Source organism: Phyllobates terribilis, unplaced genomic scaffold (genome assembly GCF_046119375.1).
Source record: "Phyllobates terribilis strain yellow unplaced genomic scaffold, ASM4611937v1 Scaffold_9__5_contigs__length_417890890, whole genome shotgun sequence".
Taxonomy (NCBI): domain Eukaryota; kingdom Metazoa; phylum Chordata; class Amphibia; order Anura; family Dendrobatidae; genus Phyllobates; species Phyllobates terribilis.
The window spans coordinates 80,900,329-80,922,221 of NW_027362769.1; the positions used below are offsets into that span (position 1 = coordinate 80,900,329).

Below are 21,893 nucleotides of genomic sequence, written 5' to 3' on the forward strand. Positions count from 1 at the left end.
TACTGCATACGCAATAACAGTATAGGAGACCAACTCCTCTGTTGCATGTTGCAGTACCAGATGGCCCTTGTTGAAGAATTATTTAAAAAAATCCCATCTGACAATGCTGGTGGCAGAGGTCACAGTTTCTTGGACAACCAAGGAGTACTGGCGAGGGAGAAACAAACCAGATGCAGCAGAGGCAGGGGAACACTGCCCCTCCCAGCGCCCAGATCCAGATGCGCGGGTTACTCTGACAAGGAGAGAATTGTTTTGGAAGATGATGAAGGATACCTTGTTGACCATACCAGCGTCCTCCGTGACTCCTCTGTGCCTTACAACTATTAGGTATCCAAGCTGGACACTTGGCATGAACTGTCTCTCAATGCCTTGGAGGTCCTGGCCGCTAGCGTTTTGTCAGAGATAGTTTTTAGTGCGACCGGGGGTATTATAACATATACGCAATAACAGTATAGGAGAGCCACTCCAATCAAATTCACATGCTGTTATACAAATGGAATAGACAATAGATGCAAATTATTGGCAATTATCAAGACACCCTCAATAAAGGAATGGTTCTGCAGGTGGGGACCACAGACCACATCTCAGTACCAATGATTTCTGGCTGATGTTTTGGTCACTTTTGAATATTGGTTGTGCTTTCACACTTGTGGTAGCATGAGACGGACTCTACAACCCACAGACGTTGCTCAGGTAGTGCAGCTCATCCAGGATGGCACATCAATGCAAGCTGTGGCAAGAAGGTTTGCTGTGTCTGTCAGTGTAGTGTCCAGAGGCTGGAGGCGCTACCATGAGACAGGCCAGTACACCAGGAGACGTGGGGGGCGTAGGAAGGCAACAACCCAGCAGCAGGACCGCTACCTCCGCCTTTGTGCAAGGAGGAACAGGATAAGCACTGCCAGAGACCTGCAAAATGACCTCCAGCAGGCCACTAATGTGCATGTGTCTGCACAAACGGTTAGAAATTGACTCCATGAGGATGGTATGAGAGCCCGACGTCCACAGATGGGGGTTGTGCTCACAGCCCAAAACCATGCAGGATGCTTGGCATTTGCCACAGAACACCAGGATTGGCAAAGTCGCCACTGGTGCCCTGTGCTCTTCACAGATGAAAGCAGGTTCACACTGAGCACATGTGACAGACGTGACAGAGTCTGGAGACACCGTGGAGAGTGATCTGCTGCCTGAAACATCCTTCAGCATGACCGGTTTGGCAGTGGGTCAGTAATGGTGTGGGGTGACATTTCTTTGGAGGGCCGCACAACCCTCCATGTGCTCGTCAGAGGTAGCCTGACTGCCATTAGGTACCGAGATGAGATCCTCAGACCTCTTGTGAGACCATATGCTGGTGCGGTTGGCCCTGGGTTCCTCTTACTGCAGGACAATGCCAGACCTCATGTGGCTGGAGTGTGTCAGCAGTTCCTGCAAGATGAAGGCATTGAAGCTATGGACTGGCCCGCCCGTTCCCCAGACCTGAATCCAATTGAGCACATCTGGGACATCATGCCTCGCTCCATCTGTAGTGCCCCAAGGGTTCGGTTGCTACAGGGGTATTGCACCTCAACCAGAGGTGTAGTATTCCACTCCCAGGTAAGGATGGAGTGTGGACCAGGGCTCAGGTAGCTGCATACACCACACACACCCCATTTCCGGGGGACAGCTCTACAGTGCTCCCATTTATATATTTATGCAGGCACATCTGACTATGTCCCTGGCTGGAGTGGGGAGGGGGGAGGAAAACCCAGTGGTGTAGGAGCAGATAGGGGTTGGGTTCTGAGCATAGGTAGGCGCTCATTGGGTGCTGGTCACCTGAGCTCACACACAGAGGAGGAGGTATATAAGGCGGGCACCATCTTAGTTCTAGGGCAGAGAGAAGAAGAGAAGTTCAGTGGGGAGGTGACAGGGAGCAGAGGCTCTGTAGGAGCTCTGCTCAGAGGCAGGCCTAGAGAAAAGACCGGGGCCAGAGAGGAGGAAGGAAGGAGAAGTAGGCCTAGAGAAGAGGCCGAGGAAGGGGGAGAAGAAGGAACAGGAAAGGAGGAGAAGAGACAGAGAAGCAGAAGGGCTCAGAAACAAGAAGGCAGAAGGGACCCTAAGAACCCACGAGATAACGGGTGAAGGGTCAGGCAGAATAAGGGTACCGGATTCCCAAGTTGGTGGAGGTAAATTATCCCTCAGTAAAAGACCGGAGGTCGTGATCATCTATTGGTGCGACCCCCCGCCAAACCTGCTAGGAAGGCACCATACAGGATAGCGGGAAACGGGGCCCACGTTTGCCCGCATAGATCCGCGGCAGCTGGACAGAAGTTTGGTCACTGGTGGGGCACGAGCCAGAGAAAGGACAGAAGGGAGTCCTGTGCTATACTCCTGAATTGCCTGAGGGTTGACCGAGCCCCTCACCTGGCCGACGCAGCACGGCTTGGGCAGTCATTACCTGTACAGAAGTGGCTTGGAGTATACGAACTGTGAGTAAAAGACCCTGGACTGCAACACGTTGTCGTTGTGTTTCTTACCGCGCCAGCACTAACAGTACTGGGACGCCCTGCACCACAACCCCCACCATCTACGCTCACTGCCCTGAGGCTACACTTCTCCCGTAGGGAGTTGTACTATTCCCTGCTGCACCCACAACACCAGCCTCAGCAGTCTGCTCTGCAGTGGCGGTTCACTCTGACCGCAATCCACCGGTGGCGTAGTCGAACATTGCAAACCATATAAATACACTGCCACTGGTCTGACCACCCTGAGCCACAGGATCGGTTTGCCACTACTACTCCCAGCATTGCCCTAAAGGCCCGGTTCCGAGTACCCCACGGCCCAGGGGGCGAGTCACATCCACCAACGTCACGTTGCACCACAGACTGTCCAGAAGTTGGCGGATTCTTTAGTTCAGGTCTGGGAGGAGATCCCACAGGAGACCATCTGCAACCTCATCAGGAGCATGCCCAGGCATTGTAGGGACGTGGAGGCCACACACAATACTGAGCCTCATTTTGACTTGTTTTAAGGACATTACATCAAAGTTGGATCAGCCTGTAGCGTGTTTTTCCACTTTAATTTTGGGGGTGACTCCAAATCCAGGCCTCCATTGGTTAATAAATTTGATTTCCATGGATGATTTTTGTGTGATTTTGTTGTCAGCACATTCAAATTTGTACAGAACAAAGTATTCAATGAGAATATTTCTTTCATTCAGATCTAGAATGTGTTATTTGAGTGTTCCCTTTATTTTTTTGAGCAGTGTATATTCTACAATACTACCTCTCTTACCTGAAATTCGTTTATGGGTGAGCTATTGCAGCATGGATAGCGTATATTACACCTATCCAGCAAGATGTTATTGCCTTTATAGTGTGTACTGCTGTGGCAAAAAAAAAAATCTATTCTATTCCCTTTTGATACCGCTATTAGTTGCATTAACAATAGGGACAGGTGCAAGCTATCATCAGCTGGAGAGGAGTGTTGTTTATTGTCGTCGAATACATCTCTTCCGCAGTGCATTACTTGATACTTTCCAAGCACTCGTTGACCGATTCATAATTTTTAACGTTGATCTGTAATTAGAAAATGATGAAAGCAGACAGGGCTGCTTGTGTTCCTTCACAGTTTGGTGTTGCAACGTACCAAAAAAAACTCTTTGGAGCTGGTTAAATTCTATTGTACTATATTACCTCTCTTATCTGAGATTCGTGTAAGGGTGACCTATAGTAGTTGGGATAGCATCTTACAAGCATCTAGTCAGGGATTATTATATTACACTCTGTGCTGAAAAAAAAAATTCTATTCCCTTTTAATAACGCTGTTAGATGCTTTTAAAATAGGGACAGGTGCTAGATGGTATTATCAGCTACAAATGAGTGTTCATTCTGGATGTGTCTGATCAAATCTCCCAACCCACATGGCTAGATAAGGTAGCAAAATGTTACAATTACATTTACTGGTGAATATATCTTTCACCGTTGAAAGCAATGCAAAAGTGCAAAAAACGCATCAAAAACGTTACGTGTGAACATAGCCTAAGGTGTGGAGGAGCATTTTTGTTTTTGGCTATTTATTTTGCCTTATATACAAGTCATTACCCTGGAAAGAATGTTCCTTAGTATTTTTTCCAGGAAAATCCATTTTGGTTTAGTTTTTGTATGTTTTATTGTCAGTCTGTAAAAGTGGCGTAATACTCTGACAAAATTGTTCACAGCAGTGACCTGGAAGTCAGGGATGCTTCCAGGGGTCTTTCCCCTCTGTTCCCATGTCATTTGAGCACTGTTTCCATCGATTTGACCAATTTTTAGGTCCCCTCCAGACCTCCAACAAATGAATGAATACAATGAAGAATAAGCTACTCATAATGATAAATAAGATCATACAGTATCTCAAATTCAAACCCCAAGAGGATCTGGTGTTTAACTTGTAAATCCACCATGATTCATCTAATATATATAATCGTCTTATCCCGTCTGCCTGTCTGTCCTTCTGTCCAGGAAATCCCGGGTCACTGACTGGTCCGGCTGCGGCCAATCATCGACGCGGGATTTCAGAAAAAGATGGCGGATGTTAGCGGCTCATCTGCCGCACGGAGGTCAGCGGCGATGCAGCCGGGAGATGACCGGCGCCAGCTGGTCATCTCCTGGCTGCTAGCAGCAGAAGGACCGCGACCGGCGGCGCCGCTACCCTCCATGCGGCTACCGTCGGGAGATCAGCGCCTAGGGCCGCTGATCTCCCGAGGGCAAGTGTGAAGGGAGGACCGGAGAGCGGCACCGCCGGTCGGGATACTTCTGCTGCGAGCAGCCGCTCATCTCCCGGCTGCTCGCAGCAGAAGTACCCGCAAAGGCAGCTCCGCTCCCCGGTCCTCACTAATAAGATTCACTGATTGGTCGTGGCCGGCGGCCACGACCAATCAGCGATTTTGGCGCCAAATTTAAACACCGCGCTGCTGATTGGCAGCGGTCGCCGCCCGCGACCAATCAGCAGTATTGGTGCCAAATTTAAACCTCGCTCTGCTGATTGGTCGCAGCCGCGACCAATCAGCGATTTTGGCGCCAAATTTAAACACCTCTCTGCTGATTGGTCGCGGTCGCCGGCCGCGACCAATCAGCATTAGTGGCGCCAAATTTAAACACCGCTCTGCTGATTGGTCGCGACCGCCGGCCGCGACCAATCAGCGATATTGGCGCCAAATTTAAACACCGCTCTGCTGATTGGTCACAACCGCCGGCCGTGACCAATCAGCGATATTGGCGCCAAATTTAAACCTCGCTCTGTTGATTGGTCGAGGTTGCCGGCCGCGACTAATCAGCATTATTGGCATCAAATTTAAACACCGCTCTGCTGATTGGTCGCGGTCGGAGGTCGTGACCAATCAGCGATAGTGGCGCCAAGTTTAAACACCACTCTGCTGATTGGTCGGGGCCCGCGACTGCGACCAATCAGCAACATTGGCGCCAAATTTAAACACCGCTCTGCTGATTGGTCGCGGCCGGTGACCGGGACCAATCAGCATTATTGGCGCCAAATTTAAACTCCGCTCTGCTGATTGGTCACGACCTCCGACCGCGACCAATCAGCGTTAGTGGCGCCAAATTTAAACACCACTCTGCTGATTGGTCGGGGCCCGCGACCGCGACCAATCAACAACATTGGCGCCAAATTTAAACACCGCTCTGCTGATTGGTCGCGGCCGGTGACCGGGACCAATCAACAACATTGGCGCCAAATTTAAACTCCGCTCTGCTGATTGGTCACGGCCGGCGACCGGGACCAATCAGCGATATTGGCGCCAAATTTAAACCTCGCTCTGTTGATTGGTCGAGGTTGCCGGCCGTGACCAATCAGCATTATTGGCACAAAATTTAAACACCGCTCTGCTGATTGGTCGCGGCCGGCGGTTGCGACCAATCAGCAGTATTGGCGCCAAATTTAAACCTCACTCTGCTGATTGGTCGCCGCCGCGACCAATCAGCGATTTTGGCGCCAAATTTAAACATCGCGCTGCTGATTGGCAGCGGTCGCCGCCCGCGACCAATCAGCAGTATTGGTGCCAAATTTAAACCTCGCTCTGCTGATTGGTTGCGGCCGCGACCAATCAGCGATTTTGGCGCCAAATTTAAACACCGCTCTGCTGATTGGTCGCGGTCGCCAGCCGCGACCAATCAGCATTAGTGGCGCCAAATTTAAACAACGCTCTGCTAATTGGTCGCGACCGCCGGCCGCGACCAATCAGCGATATTGGCGCCAAATTTAAACCTCTGTTGATTGGTCGAGGTTGCCGGCCGCGACTAATCAGCATTATTGGCGTCAAATTTAAACACCGCTCTGCTGATTGGTCACGACCTCCGACCACGACCAATCAGCGATAGTGGCGCCAAATTTAAACACCACTCTACTGATTGGTCGGGGCCCGCGACCGCGACCAATCAGCAACATTGGCGCCAAATTTAAACACCGCTCTGCTGATTGGTCGCGGCCGGTGACCGGGACCAATCAGCATTATTGGCGCCAAATTTAAACTCCGCTCTGCTGATTGGTCGCGGCCATGACCAATCAGCGTTTTTGGCGCCAAATTTAAACACCGCTCTGCTGATTGGTCGCGGTCGCCGGCCGTGACCAATCAGCAGTATTGGCGCCAAATTTAAACCTCACTCTGCTGATTGGTCGCCGCCGCGACCAATCAGCGATTTTGGCGCCAAATTTAAACACCGCGCTGCTGATTGGCAGCGGTCGCCGCCCGCGACCAATCAGCAGTATTGGCACAAAATTTAAACACCGCTCTGCTGATTGGTCGCAACCGCCGGCCGCGACCAATCAGCAGTATTGGCGCCAAATTTAAACCTCACTCTGCTGATTGGTCGCCGCCGCGACCATTCAGCGATTTTGGCGCCAAATTTAAACACCGCGCTGCTGATTGGCAGCGGTCGCCGCCCGCGACCAATCAGCAGTATTGGTGCAAAATTTAAACCTCGCTCTGCTGATTGGTCGCGGCCGCGACCAATCAGCGATTTTGGCGCCAAATTTAAACACCGCTCTGCTGATTGGTCGCGGTCGCCGGCTGCGACCAATCAGCATTAGTGGCGCCAAATTTAAACACCGCTCTGCTGATTGGTTGCGACCGCCGGCCGCGACCAATCAGCGATATTGGCGCCAAATTTAAACACCGCTCTGCTGATTGGTCACAACCGCCGGCCGCGACCAATCAGCGATATTGGCGATAAATTTAAACACCATTCTGCTGATTGGTCACGGCCGGTGACGGTGACCAATCAGCAGTATTGGCGCCAAATTTAAACCTCGCTCTGTTGATTGGTCGAGGTTGCCGGCCGCGACTAATCAGCATTATTGGCGTCAAATTTAAACACCGCTCTGCTGATTGGTCACGACCTCCGACCGCGACCAATCAGCGATAGTGGCGCCAAATTTAAACACCACTCTGCTGATTGGTCGGGGCCCGCGACCGCGACCAATCAGCAACATTGGCGCCAAATTTAAACACCGCTCTGCTGATTGGTCGCGGCCGGTGACCGGGACCGGGACCAATCAGCATTATTGGCGCCAAATTTAAACTCCACTCTGCTGATTGGCAGCGGTCGCCGCCCGCGACCAATCAGCAGTATTGGTGCCAAATTTAAACCTCGCTCTGCTGATTGGTCGCGGCCGCGACCAATCAGCGATTTTGGCGCCAAATTTAAACACCGCTCTGCTGATTGGTCGCGGTCGCCGGCCGTGACCAATCAGCATTATTGGCACAAAATTTAAACACCGCTCTGCTGATTGGTCGCAACCGCCGGCCGCGACCAATCAGCAGTATTGGCGCCAAATTTAAACCTCACTCTGCTGATTGGTCACCGCCGCGACCATTCAGCGATTTTGGCGCCAAATTTAAACACCGCGCTGCTGTTTGGCAGCGGTCGCCGCCCGCGACCAATCAGCAGTATTGGTGCAAAATTTAAACCTCGCTCTGCTGATTGGTCGCGGCCGCGACCAATCAGCGATTTTGGCGCCAAATTTAAACACCGCTCTGCTGATTGGTCGCGGTCGCCGGCCGCGACCAATCAGCATTAGTGGCGCCAAATTTATACACCGCTCTGCTGATTGGTCGCGACCGCCGGCCGCGACTAATCAGCGATATTGGCGCCAAATTTAAACACCGCTCTGCTGATTGGTCACAACCGCCGGCCGCGACCAATCAGCAGTTTTGGCGCCAAATTTAAACCTCGCTCTGTTGATTGGTCGAGGTTGCCGGCCGCGACTAATCAGCATTATTGGCGTCAAATTTAAACACCGCTCTGCTGATTGGTCACGGTCGCCGGCCGCGACCAATCAGCATTATTGGCGCCAAATTTAAACACCTCTCTGCTGATTGCTCATGACCTCCGACCACGACCAATCAGCGATAGTGGCGCCAAATTTAAACACCACTCTGCTGATTGGTCGGGGCCCGAGACCGCGACCAATCAGCAACATTGGCACCAAATTTAAACACCGCTCTGCTGATTGGTCGCGGCCGGTGACCTGGACCAATCAGCATTATTGGCGCCAAATTTAAACTCCGCTCTGCTGATTGGTCGCGGCCATGACCAATCAGCGTTTTTGGCGCCTAATTTAAACACCGCTCTGCTGATTGACAGCGGTCGCCGGCCGTGACCAATCAGCATTATTGGCACAAAATTTAAACACCGCTCTGCTGATTGGTCGCAACCGCCGGCCGCGACCAATCAGCAGTATTGGCGCCAAATTTAAACCTCACTCTGCTGATTGGTCGCCGCCGCGACGAATCAGCGATTTTGGCGCCAAATTTAAACACCGCGCTGCCGATTGGCAGCGGTCGCCGCCCGCGACCAATCAGCAGTATTGGTGCCAAATTTAAACCTCGCTCTGCTGATTGGTCGCGGCCGCGACCAATCAGCGATTTTGGCGCCAAATTTAAACACCGCTCTGCTGATTGGTCGCGGTCGCCGACCACGACCAATCAGCATTATTGGCGCCAAATCAGCGCTGGCCGCGACCAATCAGCGATATTGGCGCCAAATTTAAACACCGCTCTGCTGATTGGTCACGGTCGCCGACCACGACCAATCAGCATTATTGGCGCCAAATTTAAACACCGGTCTGCTGATTGATCGCGACCGCCGGCCGCGACCAATCAGCGATATTGGAGCTAAATTTAAACACCGCTCTGCTGATTGGTCGCGACTGCCAGCCGCAACCAATCAGCGATATTGGCGCCAAATTTAAACTCTGCTCTGCTGATTGGTCGCGGTCGCCGGCTGCAACCAATCAGCGATTTTGGCGCCAAATTTAAACACCACTCTGCTGGTTGGTCGTGGTCGCCGGCCGCGACCAATCAGCATTATTGGCGCAAAATTTAAACACTGCTCTGCTGATTGGTCGAGACCGCTGGCTGCGACCAATCAGCGATATTGGCGCCAAATATTGGCGCCAAATGTAAACACCGCAACCAATCAGCGATATTGGCACCAAATATTGGCACCAAATTTAAACATCGCTCTGCTGATTAGTCGCGACCGCCGGCCGCGACCAATCAGCGATATTGGCGCCAAATTTAAACACCGCTTTGCTGATTGCACCCGGCCGGCCGCATACATATTCTAGAATACCCGATGTGTTAGAATCGGGCCACCATCTAGGGGTTTAATAATTTTCTATGTAGATCACCACACCATCCCTGTGTGGTTTCATGACACATTCATGAAACCACACAGGGGTGGTGATCTACATAGAAAATTATATTGTAATAATTCATTTGTTTTTAAGCGTTTTTTGGATTTTTCTCATTTTAATTGTATTTCACATGGTTACTATTCTATTTCATTGGTGGAGAGTAATCACGTGCCCTTCCCAGGATATGGCATCAATTTTAGAAGTTTGATAAGCTGGATTTTTCTCCTAGGATTTCTACTGGCACTGCTGTTTCTGCGCGCTTTGATCTTCTGCAGTGGGTGAGCTGACTTTTTTCTTCTTTTTCTTTTTCAGAATTGAATCCAGTGGGGTTCTGATATGTTTGACGAATGTTGGACGAATTATTTGGCGAACATTGCAAATTAGTCAAACAGGAACCGAACTGAACATTGAAATGTTCGCTCATCTCTATTTGTAATGCCCTGTTTCTGTTGCAAAAAAGTTCCAAAAAACACATAATAAATGTGGCACAAGCTACATGTTTTTGTTAAATTTATCTCCCCATGTTTTTACATATTTCAGAATGTTAATTGCAGTTTATTGTATTTGGAAACACTTTGCATTCTGTTATATTTAAATTTGTGCAATTTGTGAACAAGATCATTTAGTGCATTATCATCATTTATATTTAATGAGAATGATTTGACAAGTAGTAAAACAATGCATATATTACACAACACAGCCTGCAGAAAAATGAAGTGTCTCAACAAGCAACCTATGTGGGCTCTTCCATATGATTGTGATTACAATCTTCAAGACTGTACAAGAGTTCTACGAAATATTTTTTGTTCATGTGCTATTCTGCTGAATTCATTTCTTATTCTAATCCATTCCTGACTTTGACAATTTCTGAACTTTGAATAGATCATATTTCATTGTTTGCGCTTCTATATTTTTTTTGTCAGGATTTTTATGTGTGAATAATGACTTATTATCTAAAAAAATAAATAAATACAACAGTTAATCAAATCCAGCTTTTTTTAGAACTTAGGTCCTGTCCTTTCCACACATCCCCCCTGTATATCTAACGTTAATGCATTTGCTTATGTATTTATTCAAATATATTTCCATATAGTAACTGCCGTATTATATTTCCAAAAGTTAATTGACAGAATTATGGTATACTTCTAGGTTTGTAATATACACTACCATTCAAAAGTTTGGGGTCACCCAGACAATTTTGTGTTTTCCATGAAAACTCATACTTTTATTTATCAAATGAGTTGCAAAATGATTTGAAAATATAGTCCAGACATTGACAAGGTTAGAAATAATGATTTTTATTTGAAAGAATAATTTTCTCCTTCAAACTTTGCTTTCGTCAAAAAATGCTCCCTTTGTAGCAATTACAGCATTGCAGATCTTTGGCATTCTAGCTGTTAATTTGCTGAGGTAATCTTGAGAAATTTCACCCCATGCTTCCTGAAGCCCCTCCCACAAGTTGGATTGGCTTGATGGGCACTTTTTGCGTACTATACGGTCAAGCTGCTCCCACAACAGCCCAATGGGGTTGAGATCTGGTGACTGCGCTGGCCACTTCATTACAGATAGAATACCAGCTGCCTGCTTCATCCCTAAATAGTTCATGCATAATTTTGAGGTGTGCTTTGGGTCATTGTCCTGTTGTAGGATAAAATTGGCTCCAATCAAGCGCTGTCCACAGGGTATGGCATGGCGTTGCAAAATGGAGTGATAGCCTGGTGTTTTGCGTGTACTATTTAATGAAGCTGCCAGTTGAGGAGCTGTGAGGCGTCGATTTCTCAAACTAGAGACTCTAATGTACTTGTCTTGTTGCTCAGTTGTGCAGCGGGGCCTCCCACTTCTCTTTCTACTCTGGTTAGAGCCTGTTTGTGCTCTTCTCTGAAGGGAGTAGTACACACCGTTGTAGTAAATCTTCACTTTCTTGGCAATTTCTCTCATGTAATAGCCTTCATTTCTGAGAACAAGAATAGACTGTCGAGTTTCACATGAAAGTTCTCTTTTTCTGGCCATTTTGAGAGTTTCATAGAACAAACAAATGTAATGCTCCAGATTCTCAACTAGCTCAAAGGAAAGTCAATTTTATAGCTTCTCAAATCAGCCAAATCGTTTTCAGCTGGGCTAACATACTTGTGCAAGTGTTTTCTAGGGTTTTCTAAACATCCAATAGCCTTTTTACACAGTTAGCAAACACAATGTGCCATTAAAACACTGGAGTAGTGTTTGTTGGAAATACACCTATGTAGATATTGCAATAAAAACAAGACGTTTTCAGCTAGAATAGTCATGTATCACATTAACAATGTATGGAGTGTATTTCTGATTCAATTAATGTTAGCTTCATTGAAAAAAAAGTGCTTTTCTTTCAAAAATAATGACATTTCTAAATGACCCCAAACTTTTGAACGGTAGTGTATATAGTACTGTGCTTCATTTTTACCACTTCTGCCTTTAATTTTTGCAAAATATGAATGCTTTCAAATATAGAAGTCTTGTTAATAACTTGTTTTTACCTTTCAGCAAAAAGAAAGTGAATGAACAAAATCAAAATCTGTCATATCATTATTGTACTGCTCTCCAGCCCTTCGGCAAGTAAACTACTTTATGCTATAGCAAAATATTTTACATTTAGGCTTATCAGTCCACAGTACAGGCTACCAATTTTCTGTTGCCCAGTTTCTAGGTTTTTGCACAGAGTTGAGCCACTTGGCTTTGTTTTCATGTCAAGTACATGGCTTTCTTCCATCAAGACCACTTTTGGCCAGGCTTCTCTGAACAATAGATGGGTATAGTTGGGTTTCATTGGTTGCTGCCATTTCTGAGCTGATGGCACTGCTAGACATATTACATTTTAATGGGTAATAAGCATGATGTGTCTTTCATCTTCTGCACTATGTTTCCTTGCCCAATCACTGAGCCTAGAATTTCTAATGGTACCCATTTCTTGATGCTTCTTCAAAAGCATTTGAACTGCAAATCTTATAAGCTCACTTAGCTTTCAAGTCTTTGCATTGAGAGATCTTGCTGATGTAGTACATAGGCTGATTATAATGAGGGCAATCTGGGCTACCGCCCGGGGCCCGTAGCTCCGAGGGGGCCCATGGCCAGACTGCCCTCATTGGAATTTTATGTGCGCCACCCGCATAACAATGAAGCAGACGCGAACACACAGCGCACTCTGCATGCCCACGTCTGCTGTACTCACACACATTGACCCTGTCCCCTGGGATTCCTGGGTGGCAGCTCCTGCACTGCAGCTCCTGTGATGCTCTGTGCTGGCTCTGCCCCCTGCTCGTTTTCTGCTGCCTTGCTTCCTGTTCCCTCCTGCTGGCAGCTCCTGGTGATGGTAAGAAGAAAATAGCTGTTTTTTGTTTTGTGAGAGAGTGACTTGGGCATGTCACCCTTTGGGTTGCAGGGTATGTGACCATGGGGGGCCACAGGGTATGCAACCATGGGGGGGCCGCAGGGTATGTGACCAAGGGAGGGCCACAGGTTATGTGACCATGGGGGGGCCGGAGGGTATGTGACCGTGGGGGCTGCTAGTGGCTGCATAGCATATTATCTTGGGGGCTATAGATTATTGTTATCCTGTGAGTTTGGGGGCTGCAAGGAGCTATGTGGGGGCTCATACTATATATTGGGAGCTATGTGAGGACTCATACTGTATGCATATGGCTGTGTGGGGGTTCATGTTGTATGTAGGGGGCTCATACTGTATGTAGGGGTTACGTTGGGGGCTCATACTGTATATTGGGGGACTGTGTGGTGTCATTGTATGTAGGGGACTTTTTTGTGGATCTATACTGTACACTGTGTGCAGAATTATTAGGCAAATGAGTATTTTGATCCCATGATACTTTTTATACATGTTGTCCTACACCAAGCTACATAGGCTTGAGAGCCAACTACCAATTAATTAAATGTGGTGAGGTGCATCTCTGTAATGAGGAGGGGTGTTGTCTAATGACATCAACACTCTATATAAGGTGTGCTTAATGTAACATACCTGGCGGCGTCCTTGCATGGTGGTCCATCTCCCACTGTGCAAGAGTGCGCACTTGATCTCCAGTCCAGAATGTCTCTCTGGCTTCCCTCCATGCTGTCTGTTTGTGTCTGTTTCTGCTGCTTAAGGGCGGCGCCCGATCACTTCCTGCTTTTTGTACCTGCTGTGGGTCACACCCCTTGTGCGTCCTCAGCCTATTGCTGTCTGTCACCTGGTATATAGCTCAGCTGCTCCCATCTATCCCTGCCTGAGCATAGTGTTTCTTTCAGTGTGTGCTTGCACTCTGAAGGTGCCAGGTCCCGTTCTTTGTCTCCTGCCTTGCGGTATCAGTTCCCGTGTCTGAACTGAGTCCTGTCTATGTCTCCTGCCTTGCGGTATCAGTTCCCGTGTCTGAACTGAGTCCTGTCTATGTCTCCTGCCTTGCGGTATCAGTTCCCGTGTCTGAACTGAGTCCTGTCTGTGTTCTCTTTTCTGCCTATCCTGGAGGCTGTATTTCCAGGCCTGTCTGAACACGCTCCTAGCCTGTTCCTCCCGCCTTCTAGGGGCCGATTACCTAGATCCGTTCCTGTATCTTGTCTGTCCTGTCTGAACACGCTCTTAGCCTGTTCCTCCCGCCTTCTAGGGGTCGATTACCTAGATCCGTTCCTGTATCTTGTCTGTCCTGTCTGAACACGCTCCTAGCCTGTTCCTCCCGCCTTCTAGGGGCCGATTATCTAGACCCGCTCCTGTATCTTGTCTGTCCTGTCTGAACACGCTCCTTGCCTGTTCGTCCCGCCTCTCTGGGGGCCGTATTCCCAGACCCGCTCCTGTATCCCTCTGCAGTGTCGGTCTCCTCCGTACACTCAGTTCCAGTCTGAACTCTCTCCTATCCTTTACCTGTTTTGCCTCTATGTCCGTTCCCTTCCTTTTTCTGCAGAGTCTGAACTCGTACCTACTCCTGCTTGTTGTCTCTGTACTCCCGTTTGTGAGTTTGTGGTCCACTCGCTACTTCACTGCAAGTACCCTGTGGGTATCTGGCTCTGTCTTTCTCTTCCTGTCTGTTCCGTGTGAACAGAGCCCTGTCCTCCCTGCTCTGGCTCCTTTGCTCACCGCTCCGGCGGTTCTAGCCTGCTCTGGCTCCTTTGCTCACCGCTCCGGCGGTTCTAGCCTGCTCTGACTCCTCTGCTCACCGCTCCGGCGGTTCTAGCCTTCTCTGACTCCTTTGCTCACCGCTCCGGCGGTTCTAGCCTGCTCTGACTCCTTTGCTCGCTGCTCCGGCAGCCTTGCTCCGCTCTTACCCTTTTGCTCACTGCTCTGGCAGTCTCGCTCCGCTCTTATCCTTTTGCTTACTGCTCCGGCAGTCTTGCTCCTCTCTTGCTCACCGCTCCAGGCGGTCTCGTCCTGCTTTACTCTTGCTCACTGCTCCGGCAGTCTCGCTCAGCTCTGACCCTTTGCTCACCGCTCCTGGCGGCCTTGTCCTGCTCTACTCTTGCTCACCGCTCCAGGCGGTCTTGTCCTGCCCTGTTCTCGCTCACCTCTCTGGGCGGCCTCACTCTGCTGTTTGTCCGCCACATCTGTGGTTCTGTTCTTGAGTCCCAGTGTGTACTGGGTCCTATCCCGCCAGTGTTCCTACCTGCTAGTGCCTCCCTGTCTGCACTCTAGCTGTGCTTGCCTGTACCCCTCTGCCTGTATTGTTCCTGAGTCCCAGTGTGTACTGGGTCCTATCCCGCCTGTGTTCCTACCTGCTAGTGCCTCCCTGTCTGCACTCTAGCTGTGCTTGCCTGTACCCCCCTGCCTGCATACCCGCCTGCCTGCATGCCAGTCGTGCCTGCCTATACCCACCAGTCTGTGCGCCAGCCTAACCAGCCTGTTCCTGTATTCCCCTGTGTGGGTCAACAGCCGTGTCCGGGGTCTGTCCTGGAGTAGCACCTGGTCCCTCTGCTCGGTTCCTCCTTGGTGCACTGGCGTCGTATGCCGTCGTGCGACCCTGGTCGGATCGGGTGAATACCTAGTTACGCCCCTCCAGGCACTCTCCGGTTCATGGCACAGTGGAATCACTACATAAACACGCACACGCCAGTCAGTCCGGGCGTGTGCATAACAGCATGCTCAGGCCATGGTTCCCGTTGAGCCCCACGGCCTTCGCTCTCTGAGAAGTTTTCCAGCGAATACATGCATTAAAATAAATAAATAATTTTTTTTTTCCTTAGCTGAGTTCCAGGCGAATTACGCACCGTCCAGATGGATCTATCAGCTCTCGTTCCTGCGGATCCGCCACGTTACTATGGGGATCCAAGACAGTGTCGTGCATTTGTGGAGCAATGCATGCTACACTTTAAGGCCTACCCTCTCTATTTTCCTTCCGATTGGGCTAAAGTGGCCTTTATGATTGACTACCTAGCGGGTGATGCCTTGAAATGGGTCACCCCCCTATGGGAAGCATGGGATCCTGTCGTCCTTGACCTGCAGGCCTTCCTGGTGGCCTTTCGTATGGTCTTCGAGGACCCTAACCCTGAAGCCCCTGCTGAAGCTTCACTTCCCAATATCCCGGAGCAGCCCCGACAGGAAATGTGTGTGGGTAGCGCAATAGTCCTCCAGCCCAATGAGACTACTGCCCACCCAGAATCCTCACAGGGTGACTACGCTTTCCGGAATACTTCTCCCAACCTCAAGAGGCAGTCCAGACGTGCTAGACTTAGAGGCAAGCCGTCACGCCAGGGTCTGTCCTCCCTGAGACCTCCTGACCCCAACCTTGAAGTCCCTACTGAAGCTTCATCTCCCTGTATCCCGGAGAAGCCCCAACGGGTAATGTGCGTGGGTAGTGCACCAGTTCTCCTGCCCGAAGAGACTTCTGCCCATCCAGACTCCACACAGGAGAACTTCCTGCACCCGGCATCAGATGCTTCACCCACTTTAACCGGTGTGCATGTCCAAGGATGCTCCAAAGCTGTGGTTACCTCAGAGTCTGTGCACCTCTACTACCTGGTGGAGGACCCCCTGTTGCCTCCTGAATCCTCCGGGATACCACTCGATGACAAATGGAGAGAGACTTCTCTACACCCGGTACTCGATACTTTGTCCGCTTCGTCCTGTGAGCCTGACAATGGGTACCCCAAAGTGGTAGTTACCCCCGAGTCTCTACACCCCTCCGACCAGGCGGAGGACCTCCAGTTGTCTCCTGAACCCTTCGGGGTGCTACCTGGTAGCGAAAGGACAGAGACTCTCCTATACTCTGTACCTGATACCTCGCTCGCTTCGTCCAGTGAGTCCAACCTAGTGTACTCCGAAGCAGAGGTTACTCCCGAGTCTCTACACCCCTCTGACCAGGCGGAGGACCTCCAGTTGTCTCCAGAACCCTTCGGGGTGCTACCTGGTAGCGAAAGGACAGAGACTCTCCTATACTCTGTACCTGATACCTCGCTCGCTTCGTCCACTGAGTCCAACCTAGTGTACTCCGAAGCAGTGGTTACTCCCGAGTCTCTACACCCCTCCGACCAGGCGGAGGACCTCCAGTTGTCTCCAGAACCCTTCTGGGTGCCACCTGGTGGTGAATGGACAGAGACTTTCCTATATCCTGGATCTGATACCTCGCTTGCTTCGTCCAGTGAGTCCGACCTAGTGTACTCTGAAGCAGAGGTTACCCGTGAGTCTCTACACCCCTCTGACCAGGCGGAGGACCGCCAGTTGTCTCCAGAACCCTTCGGGGTGCCACCTGGTGGTGAATGGACAGAGACTTTCCTATACTCGGTACCCGATACCTCGCCTGCTTCGTCCATTGAGTCCGACCTAGTGTACTCTGAAGCAGATGTTTTCTCTGAGCCTCTGCACTCTTCTGACCCGGCGGAGGACCTCCAGTTGTTTCCTGAATCCTCCGGGGTACCACCAGATAACAAAGAGACAGTGACTTTTCCTCATTATAACCCGTCTATTTCTTCCTGTGAGCTTGACAAGATGTACCTCGAAGCAGAGATTACCCCCAAGTCTCTGTCCCCCTCCAGCCCGGTGAAGGACTTCCAGTTGTCTCCTGTACCCTCTGGGGTGCCACCTGAAAATATGTGGAGAGAGACTTCCTTGTGTGCTGTTCCTGGTACTCCACCCGTTTCGTCTGTTGCTGAGGATGGCTGGATAGGAGGTAGCATCCTAGCTAACCAGATGAGATCAGTTTTTCCTGTGGACAGTGGAAGTGATCTCCTTGAAGTGAACGACTGGTCCTCGAATTCCCTGCGGAAGATTCTGGCAGGCCTGAAGAAGAGGGGGCGTAAGGGGGGGGGTACTGTAACATACCTGGCGGCGTCCTTGCATGGTGGTCCATCTCCCACTGTGCAAGAGCGCGCACTTGATCTCCAGTCCAGAATGTCTCTCTGGCTTCCCTCCATGCTGTCTGTTTGTGTCTGTTTCTGCTGCTTAAGGGCGGCGCCCGATCACTTCCTGCTTTTTGTACCTGCTGTGGGTCACACCCCTTGTGCGTCCTCAGCCTATTGCTGTCTGTCACCTGGTATATAGCTCAGCTGCTCCCATCTATCCCTGCCTGAGCATAGTGTTTCTTTCAGTGTATGCTTGCACTCTGAAGGTGCCAGGTCCCGTTCTTTGTCTCCTGCCTTGCGGTATCAGTTCCCGTGTCTGAACTGAGTCCTGTCTATGTCTCCTGCCTTGCGGTATCAGTTCCCGTGTCTGAACTGAGTCCTGTCTATGTCTCCTGCCTTGCGGTATCAGTTCCCGTGTCTGAACTGAGTCCTGTCTGTGTTCTCTTTTCTGCCTATCCTGGAGGCTGTATTTCCAGGCCTGTCTGAACACGCTCCTAGCCTGTTCCTCCCGCCTTCTAGGGGCCGATTACCTAGATCCGTTCCTGTATCTTGTCTGTCCGTCTGAACACGCTCTTAGCCTGTTCCTCCCGCCTTCTAGGGGTCGATTACCTAGATCCGTTCCTGTATCTTGTCTGTCCTGTCTGAACACGCTCCTAGCCTGTTCCTCCCACCTTCTAGGGGCCGATTATCTAGACCCGCTCCTGTATCTTGTCTGTCCTGTCTGAACACGCTCCTTGCCTGTTCGTCCCGCCTCTCTGGGGGCCGTATTCCCAGACCCGCTCCTGTATCCCTCTGCAGTGTCGGTCTCCTCCGTACACTCAGTTCCAGTCTGAACTCTCTCCTATCCTTTACCTGTTTTGCCTCTATGTCCGTTCCCTTCCTTTTTCTGCAGAGTCTGAACTCGTACCTACTCCTGCTTGTTGTCTCTGTACTCCCGTTTGTGAGTTTGTGGTCCACTCGCTACTTCACTGCAAGTACCCTGTGGGTATCTGGCTCTGTCTTTCTCTTCCTGTCTGTTCCGTGTGAACAGAGCCCTGTCCTCCCTGCTCCGACTCCTTTGCTCACCGCTCCGGCGGTTCTAGCCTGCTCTGGCTCCTTTGCTCACCGCTCCGGCGGTTCTAGCCTGCTCTGACTCCTCTGCTCACCGCTCCGGCGGTTCTAGCCTTCTCTGACTCCTTTGCTCACCGCTCCGGCGGTTCTAGCCTGCTCTGACTCCTTTGCTCGCTGCTCCGGCAGCCTTGCTCCGCTCTTACCCTTTTGCTCACTGCTCTGGCAGTCTCGCTCCGCTCTTATCCTTTTGCTTACTGCTCCGGCAGTCTTGCTCCTCTCTTGCTCACCGCTCCAGGCGGTCTCGTCCTGCTTTACTCTTGCTCACTGCTCCGGCAGTCTCGCTCAGCTCTGACCCTTTGCTCACCGCTCCTGGCGGCCTTGTCCTGCTCTACTCTTGCTCACCGCTCTAGGCGGTCTTGTCCTGCCCTGTTCTCGCTCACCTCTCTGGGCGGCCTCACTCTGCTGTTTGTCCGCCACATCTGTGGTTCTGTTCTTGAGTCCCAGTGTGTACTGGGTCCTATCCCGCCAGTGTTCCTACCTGCTAGTGCCTCCCTGTCTGCACTCTAGCTGTGCTTGCCTGTACCCCTCTGCCTGTATTGTTCCTGAGTCCCAGTGTGTACTGGGTCCTATCCCGCCTGTGTTCCTACCTGCTAGTGCCTCCCTGTCTGCACTCTAGCTGTGCTTGCCTGTACCCCCCTGCCTGCATACCCGCCTGCCTGCATGCCAGTCGTGCCTGCCTATACCCACCAGTCTGTGCGCCAGCCTAGCCAGCCTGTTCCTGTATTCCCCTGTGTGGGTCAACAGCCGTGTCCGGGGTCTGTCCTGGAGTAGCACCTGGTCCCTCTGCTCGGTTCCTCCTTGGTGCACTGGCGTCGTATGCCATCGTGCGACCCTGGTCGGATCGGGTGAATACCTAGTTACGCCCCTCCAGGCATTCACTCTCCGGCACGGTCCAGTGGAACCACTACTCCCGCACACGCCAGTCAGTCCGGGCGTGTGCATAACACTTAATTATTAGGTAACTTCCTTTTCTTTGGCAAAATGGATCAGAAGAGAGATTTGGCGGGCTCTGAAAAGTCCAAAATTGTGAGATGTCTTGCAGAGGGATGCAGCAGTCTTGAAATTTACAAACTTTTGAAGCGTGATCACCGAACAATCAAGCGTTTCATGGCAAATAGCCAACAGGGTCTCAAGAAGCGTGTTGGCCAAAAAAGGCGCAAAATAACTGCCCATGAATTGAGGAAAATCAAGCGTGAAGCTGCCAAGATGCCATTCGCCACCAGTTTTGCCATATTTCAGAGCTGCAACGTTAGTGGAGTATCAAAAAGCACAAGGTGTGCGATACTCAGGGACATGGCCAAGGTAAGGAAGGCTGAAAAACGACCACCTTTGAGCAAGAAACATAAGATAAAACGTCAAGAATGGGCCAAGAAATATCTTAAGACTGATATTTCAAAGGTTTTATGGACTGATGAAATGAGAGTGACTCTTGATAGGCCAGATGGATGGGCCAGAGGCTGGATCAGTAAAGGGCATAGAGCTCCACTCCGACTCAGACGCCAGCAAGGTGGAGGTGGGGTACTGGTATAGGCTGGTATCATTAAAGATGAACTTGTGGGACCTTTTCAGGTTGAGGATGGAGTGAAGCTCAACTCCCAGACCTACTGCCAGTTTCTGGAAGACAACTTCTTCAAGCAGTGGTACAGGAAGAAGTCGTTATCGTTCAAGAAAAACTTGATTTTCATGCAGGACAATGCTCCATCACATGCATCAAACTACTCCACAGCGTCGCTGGCCAGTAAAGGTCTAAAAGAAGAAAAAATAATGACATGGCCCCCTTGTTCACCTGATCTGAACCCCATAGAGAACCTGTGGTCCATCATAAAATGTGAGATCTACAGAGAGGGAAAACAGTACACCTCTCGGAACAGTGTCTGGGAGGCTGTGGTGGCTGCTGCACATAATGTTGATCGAAAACAGATCAAGCAACTGACAGAATCTATGGATGGAAGGCTGTTGAGTGTCATCATAAAGAAAGGTGGCTATATTGATCACTAATTTTTTGGGGTTTTGTTTTTGCATGTCAGAAATGTTTATTTCTAAATTTTGTGCACTGATATTGGTTTACCTGGTGAAAATAAACAAGTGAGATGGGATTATATTTGGTTTTTATTAAGTTGCCTAATAATTCTGCACAGTAATAGTTACCTGCACAAACAGATATCCTCCTAAGATAGCCAAATCTTTAAAAAAAACACTCCAACTACCAAAAATATTAAGCTTGGATATTTTTGAGTCTTTTGGGTTGATTGAGAACATAGTTGTTGATCAATAATAAAAATAATCCTCTAAAATACAACTTGCCTAATAATTCTGCACACAGTGTATAAAGGGAGTTATGTGGGCGCTCATACTGTATCTATGGGGCTGTGTGAGGGTTCTTACCGTAGCTATGAAGGGGGCTCATACTGTATGTAGGGGGCTATGTTGGGGGGCTCATACTGCATGTTGGGAGACTGTGTGGTGTCACTGTATGTAGGGGACTTTGTGTGGATTCATACTGTATCTATGGGGCTGTGTGAGAGCTCTTACCGTATCTAGGTAGCTATGTAGGGGCTCATTCTGTATGTAGGGGGCTGTGTGTGGGTTCATACTGTATATGGAGGGCTGTGTGGGGGCTCATATTGTATGTAGGGGGCTGTGTGGGGGCTCATATTGTATGTGGGGGGCTATGTGGGGGCATATTGCCTGCACCTGTGAGCTGTTATTCTCATTGCAGTTCGGCTTATACTGTAGTTTCCTTTTCTTGTCCTGATTGAAGGAATTCCCTGATGGATCCCTGAATGACCAAAAGTGGAGGAAAAGCGTCGGTAGAAGACTCCATTAAGCTA

General features: G+C 50.0%; 1 protein-coding gene across 1 annotated transcript in view; it reads right to left on the reverse strand.

The window, feature by feature from the left end:
* MREG (melanoregulin) overlaps positions 1-21,893 on the reverse strand; it is a 240,989-nt gene that overhangs the window by 107,405 nt on the left and 111,691 nt on the right. The window lies entirely within an intron of this gene.